The sequence below is a fragment of the Microtus oregoni genome, unplaced genomic scaffold (genome assembly GCF_018167655.1).
Source record: "Microtus oregoni isolate MIOR12 unplaced genomic scaffold, Mior012 000023F_ref0000262, whole genome shotgun sequence".
In the NCBI taxonomy this organism is placed as follows: Eukaryota; Metazoa; Chordata; class Mammalia; order Rodentia; family Cricetidae; genus Microtus; species Microtus oregoni.
The window spans coordinates 15,204,979-15,212,629 of NW_024543082.1; the positions used below are offsets into that span (position 1 = coordinate 15,204,979).

Consider the following 7,651-nt stretch of genomic DNA (forward strand, 5'->3'; position numbering starts at 1 on the left):
GCAGAAAATCCCAGAAGCAATTTTGTGGAAATTGACAAATTGATTTTACATTGTCTATAGAAACACGAAGGATCAGGACTAGCCAAGATAATCATGATGAAGATGCAAATGCCAGATGCCAAGACCAATTATGACAATAATCATGTGTGAAACAGCGATGTGGAGCAAGCTAAGGAGACAGTAAAAGCTAAACAAAGTGCTCACTCTTTCATTTAACATTTAAAACTAATGTTAGACTTACGGAAACTGAACAACTGATATGAAGAATTTCTTACATCTGCTTTCCCACTTCCTCCAATGTCAAATCTTATTTTTAACATTAAATTTGACATGTAAAATTATTATTATGTTTTAATTTGTGTTGTTTGTCTAATGTCCATGGCCTTGAAGATCAGTTTTATTTTTTTTCTTTGTAAATTTTCTGCCCTTTTGATCTTTGAAGTATTGGTATTTTGCTGACAAATCTGCCTATGCCTTTATGGTTAATTGTACTAATCGTACACTGGCTTAAGTTCAATTTAATCGTGTTATAATTTTTTCTCAGAACAAATTTTACATGCAAATTTAGTCAGATAATTTATATAAATACACCAGCAAAACACTTAAATGGAGTAATTATGCAACATTGCTGGCATAGGAATTTAGTTTTGTGACAGATTAAAACACACACACACGTACACACACTCAAGTCAATGATTCTCCTTCATATTAATGAATGAGTTTCTTATCTTTATTCTTTATTTGATGGTAACAAGTCATTCCTTTTTAGTTTCGTTTATTCAATTATGTGTGTTTGTGTGTACATATGTGTGTACATAAACACGCATATGGGTGTAGGTGCCCACAGAAGCCAGAAGCCAAAAGTCTGGCTCAGATATCCCCAAATTAAAGACAGCTCTGAGCCTCTGACACAACAGCGAGTCCTGGGAATCAAATCTGAGTCTTCTGCAAGTAAAATAAGAATTAAAAAAAAAAAAGCTTTTACTTTGGGACATCGTGGAACTAACCATACAGGGACTCATGGAAAAAGAAAAGACATGATCACAGAATGATGTTAATATGACAGCATCAGTGGCTGCCCGCTAATGTTGAAGCTGAGGTTCTGGGAGTTTGACATGATCCAGGGGCTGAAAGAACAGATTAGTATTTCTCTCCTCTTCCTCATCTTCTCCTTCAACAGAATCCACACCAACCTCCTTATAATCCTTTTCTAGGGCAGCCATGTCTTCACGGGCATTAGAGAACTCCCCCTCCTCCATACCCTCAGCCACATACCAGTACACAAAGGCATGTGTAGCATACATCAGATCAAACTTGTGATCTAGGCGAGCCCAGGCCTCAGCAATGGCTGTGAAGTTACTCAGCAAGCAAACAGGTCTCTGAACCTTGGCTAGGTCTCCACCAGGTACCACAGTGGGAGACTGGTAATTAATGCCAACCTTAAAGCAGTAGGACACCAGTCTACAAACTGGATGCTGCACTTGGTCTTGTTGGTGGCAAGGGCAACACTGACATCTTTGGGAACCACATCACCATGCTACAGCAGGCAGCAAGCCATGTATTTACCATGCTGAAGGTCACATTTCACCATCTGGTTGGCTGGCTCGAAGCAGGCATTGGTGATCTTTGCTACAGAAAGCTGCTCATTGTAGGCTTTTTCAGCATTGATGACAGAGGCATAGGTGGCCAGAGGAAGGTGGATGTGAGGGTAGGGCACCAGGTTGGTCTGGAATTCTGTCAGGTCAACATTCAGGGCTCCATCAAATCTGAGAGAGCAGCAACGGAAGACCCAATGTGACTAACAAGACAGTTAAGGTTAGTGTAGGTGGGGTGCTCAATATCAAGGTTTCTACAAGAGATGTCATAGATGACCTAATTGTCTACCATGATGACAAAATCAGAGTCCTCCATGGTGGTGTGGGTGGTGAGGATGGAATTGTAGGGCTCAACCACAGTGGTGGAAACTTGGGGGTTGGGTAGATGGAGAACTCCAGCTTGGACTTCTTTCCGTAATCAACAGAGAGCCTCTTCATCAGCAGGGAGATGAACCCAGAGCCAGTACCCCTGCCAAAGCTGTGGAAAAACAAGAAGTCCTGAAGGCCTGGGTACTGGTCTGCCAGTTTGCGAATTCTATTGGAGACAAGGTCAATGACCTTCTTGACAAATGGTGTAGTGGCCATGGGCATCATTATTAGCAGCATCTTCCTTGCCTATGATGAGCTGTTCAGGATGGAAGAGCTGGCGGTAGGTACCAGTGCAAACTCATCAATAACTGTGGTTTCCTGGTCTACGAACACTGCCTGGGGCACAGGCTTGTCAGCATCTGTCTCACTGAAGATGAAGAAGACATCTCCTCCCTCAATTGTCTTGTCACTTGGCATCTGTCCATCAGGTCAGATGCCATGTTCCAGGAAGTAGAGTTCCCAGTAGGCATTGTCCGTCTGGACATCAACCTGGCCAACATGGATGGAGATGCACTCACGCATAGTAGCTACAGTGAGGTTAGAAGGCGAGGTGACAGAGCAGCCCCCAGGTCCCGGTTACTGTTCCTGACAGCTAAGAGTCGAGGTAAGTAACTCAATGAGGCCACAATAAATACTCTTAACCTTTGAAGCATCTCTCCAGCCTTACCATTCTATTTTTAAGAATAGATTGTGATTTGATTTCTTTAAATAGTCAGAGATCATCTGCAGTCAAGTTATGTGACCAGACAAAAAAAGTGACATTTTGGTGAGAAAATGCATCATCAAAACAGCAAAAAGAGCATCTTGGATGATAATATAACATGATGACTTTCTTATGTGATAAAAAACTGTTTAAAAGCCAATTTAGAAATCATTTTAAGTAGCAGTACTAGTTGGATTATTTGGGGTTCTCTGGAAATTAGTTTGAAGGATAATAGAAAAATATTTTTGCCGTTCAGACTTGTGTGACATAATGAGGGGACAGATGGCAGGAAATTGGGATCCCGGAGAAGAGCAAGAGGATCTGTTTCGCTCTGTCATTTTGTCAATGTGTGATCATAGGCAAGTTTTGCTTATCATATATCTGGTGAGTATCTACTGTGTGGCAGATGGAAAGTGCTGGAGGTACCTTGATAAACAGAAATGCAAGAATTCTATAGAAAGAAGTGGAGATGCATAATTAAGGAACAAGCACACGGAATGATGTAAGGATGGGGCACAATGAACATAGAGTAGAAGAATGCAAAAGCTGTGCTCTTATTTTACTTATTCATCCTTAAGTTAAATTAAACTGATGGAGTACATAAATATGGCACCAAGTTGTGTTGTGAGGTGTGTTTAAGGTGTATAATGTTTATTTTTATTATTTATTTATATTTATTTATTAAAGATTTCTGTCTCCTCCCCGCCACTGCCTCCCACTTCCCTCCCCCTCCCCCAATCAACTCCCCCTCCCTCATCAGCCCGAAGAGCAGTCAGGGTTCCCTGTCCTGTAGGAATTCCAAGGACCTCCCACCTCCTTCCAGGTCTAGTAAGGTGAGCATCCAAACAGCCTAGGCTTCCTAGTCTCATGGCTCCTTTCCAGGGTTTTGACTGTTACCCACATTGTAATGTTACCCACATTATTCCCATGTTGATGCATATAGTTAACAGAACCTAGGATCTGTGATTCAGAGAGAACATGTGATGTTGGTCTTTCTAAGCTTGAGTTACCTCACTTAATAAAATGTTAAGTTTTCTGCAAATTACACAATCTTGTTTTTCTTTATGGCTGAATAAAAATTTCATTGTATATATGCTTGACATTTTCTTTATCCATTCACCAGTTGGTGGACTTCCAGGCTTCCTCACTATTGTGAGAGCAATATTAACCGTGCATGTGCAAGCACCTCTGAGACAGGATGCTGACTCCCTTGGATACACACTCACAGGCGGTATCATTGGGGAAAGTGGTAATTCTACTTTCACCTATTTAAATAATTTCATTAGCTTTCAGTTTTATACCACTTAATATAATATTGTCTATAGGTTTTCCCTATATAGCCTTTATTGTGTGATGGTATAATCCTTCTATTCCTAACTTCTTTGGAACTTTTCTCATGAAGGTACATGAACTTTGTTTGTCAAACGACTTTTCTGCATCTATAGAGATGGCTTAGTGATTTCTTTATTTAATTTTATTCATGTAATTTATTTCCTTTATTAATTTGTGAACATTATATTAACCTTGCATCCCTGAAAAAAAAAACCAAGTTGTTTAGGTGTATGAGCTTCTTAATGTGATTTTGAACTTGACTTTTCAGTTTTGGTTGATAATTTATATCTATCAGAGAGATTATTCTGCAGTTTTCTTTTTTGTTGTATATTTATGAAGTTTGGGTATCAAGGTGTATCAAGGATATACTGGGCTTGTAGAATGAGTTTGATACTGTTCGTTGTTTTTCAATTTCTTAGAATCGGATCTTCCTTGAAATCTGGTAGAATTCTGCAGCAAATTCATTAAGCCCTAGGCTTTTCCTCATGGAAGACTTAATTACTGCTTCAGCCTCGTTGCTTGTCATGGCTCTGCTTATATTGCTTCTATCCTCTGGATTTCTATCTTCAGAAAGTCATATGCGTTTAAGAATGTATCCATTTCTTCCAGATTTTCTAACATGTTGAAACATTTAAGCTATTTAGAATTATTATTTATAGACAGAAAGTGTATTGCCTAATATATTTCAATATTATGATGCTATTAGCCACAAACCATGATGAAATTCCAAGTGGTTATGATCACCCCAACATTTTCTTATATGTCTATTTTCCATCCAAACTCTTGCTTTCAGACCTAGGCAAATGCAGTTCTTTACCTGTTTTTATGAGTTTTCTCTAAAAAAAAAATCCACTTAAATTTTAAATCTTTACATCTAGTTCCCTGTTCTCTATGTAAGGATTTGAAATTCACAAGTCTTAAACAACATATTTATAATCTCTTTCTCTTCATAGATACAATTTTATTCATTTGTAATTTATAGGAGTAATCTCTTTTTGATAAATTCCTCTAATGTTCTTCATGTTTGTGAATTATATTGTTAGGAAAATTAATTTGGAGGTTTTGGTGTGGTATATATTTATATTCCATTGATTGAAATATAGTAGTAGAATTTTAGGCTTATATGTTAAATATATGTAATCTATATATGATTTAAAAAAAAGAAACAGAAAGTTTTTCAAAGTATTTTCTTCGTTCCCTTTGAATCTGTTCTGACATGCCCTTTTCATTTCCAATTCTATTAATTTAAATCTTCTGTTTTTCTTTTTCTTTATTCTATTGTTCCTTTTTAAAATTAATACTTTCACTATTTCATACCTATCTATAGACTCCCCTCTCCATCTCTCTCTTTTTTTCTTTTCATTGTAATTTTCAAATTTGTTAATCTTTTCATAGAACCCAAGATTATGAGTATGGCTTTGTCATACATTTGAAGCTAAAAATACATTTTTTTAATATCTCTCTCTCTCTCTTTCTCTTTCTCTCACTCACTTCTTTTTTTTTATTTGGAGTCAGTGCCTCACTCTCTAGGCCAGGTTGGTTTTAAACTAAGGCAACCCTCCCTCCTCAACCTCTCTAATGTTTTAATTTTAGATGTCTACCAACATGCTTGTCTCTAACTTTGTTCTTTTATGTAAGATATCATCAGCTGTTTATGTTTTGTTGGGGGCGGTGGAAGGACAGGGGTGTTCTAGCTAATTTTCTAATTGTCTTTCTTGTTTCTATAATGAACGCCATTGGTACTTTGAGGTAGATAATATTGAATCTTTAGATTCTGTCAATAGTGCTGACATTTTACCTTTATGGAGTCTACTAGTCTGTTAATGTTTATATTACCTCCATCTTTTGCCTATTCAATTTCTTTCATCAGTGTTTTATAACTTCTTCTAATCTAATTTCTCCTGGGTAGTCTATCTCTCTTTGTAGCTTTGTAGCTGTGCTTGGTTTCTTGGTTTCTCTTCCAGATAACTCACTAGTTTCCTATGGCAACACTGCTGGTTTTATATGTTGGCTTTGTGTCTGGCAAAGTTGGTGCATTTATTAGTTCTACTAGAGTTTGGTGGAAATCTTGGGGTTTCCTGAGTAGAGATCATCTCGCCTGCAGTGAAGGTTTGACATCACCTTGTTAACTTAAAAGTCTTGTTTCTTTCTCTTACCTGATAGTTCAAGTTTTAACTCCAAAATGATAGTGAATGCTGTAGTAAAAGTGAGGACTTTTGTCTTGTTCTAGATCTTAGGAATCCTTCCATTTTCCTCATTCAACTTGATGCTAGTTTTTACTTATTACAGATAGGTCCCACCTAGAGGCATATCCCTTCTACATCAGAATTCTCAACATCTTAAAACATTATTTTATTAATATTAGTTTGTAGGAAAGTCCAATTCCAGGCATCTACCACGTAGACCAAGTTTAGAGAACAACTCTGGGGAGTCACTTTTCTCTCTGGCCACTATGGGTTCTGGGGATAAGACTCAAGTCATCAAGTTCACACAGCAAGTACTCTTACAAGATGAGCATTGCCAACATTTTTTTCCCAAAAGATGATTTGCTATATCCACAGAATGAAGAAGAAAATCCACATAATCATCTTAAAATATACATGCAAACTATTTGAATAAAAGCATACTTTTAAATGTGTGGTTAAGAAAAACCCCACTCTTAGGGTCCTCCTTGTTGTCTATCTTCTCTGAGATTGTGAATTGTAGACTGGTTTTTCTTTGCTTTATGTCTAAAAGTCACTTATGAGTGAGTATATACGATATTTGTCTTTCTGGGTCTAGGTTACCTCACTCAATATGATGTTTTCTAGATCCATCCATTTGCCCACAAATTTCTTTTTATTTATTTATTTATTTGTTTGTTTGTTTGTTTATTTATTTAAGATTTCTGCCTCCTCCCCGCCACCGCCTCCCATTTCCCTCCCCCTCCCCCATCAAGTCCCCCTTCCTCATCAGCCCAAAGAGCAATCAGGGTTCCCTGACCTGTGGGAAGTCCAAGGACCGCCCACCTCCATCCAGGTCTAGTAAGGTGAGCATCCAAACAGCCTAGGCTCCCACAAAGCCAGTACGTGCAGTAGGATCAGAAACCCATTGCCATTGTTCTTGAGTTCTCAGTTGTCCTCATTGTCCGCTATGTTCAGTGAATCCGACAACAATGAGGACCCTAAGAGAGATAAACATGGATCTAATCTACATGGGAAAAAAAAAGACAAGATTTCCTGAGTAAATTGGGAGCATGGGGACCTTGGGAGAGGGTTGGAGTGGGGAGGGGAGAGGAAGGGAAAGAAGCAGAGAAAAATATACAGCTCAATAAAATCAATAAAAAGTTAAAAAAAGAAAAACCCACTAATGTGACAACTGATCAAAAGCTTGAAGAGGATGAGAGATAAAGTCATGCTTCCATCTCGAGAAACACATCCTATGAAGAAATAGATAAATAAATCATTCAATAAATAAATGATAAGCTAAGTCTTTTGGAAAGACTTGTGCCCAGGATATTGTAGAAATGAGATCATATGATAATGGTAAGAATTAGTGGTCTGTACACCCATGCTGGAAGAGAAGCCAAGAGTGGCATCCTGTTCAAAGATTTTTTTCCTAAAAGTGAGGGAGGACTTATTACCACTTGAAGAGCACAGGGAGCAAATTAAAT

The 7,651-nt window shown here is 38.0% G+C and overlaps 1 pseudogene; it reads right to left on the minus strand.

Moving 5' to 3' along the window:
- Nucleotides 1-1,584: 1,584 nt before the first annotated feature.
- On the minus strand, nt 1,585-2,486 carry LOC121461731 (annotated as a pseudogene).
- Nucleotides 2,487-7,651: the final 5,165 nt, after the last annotated feature.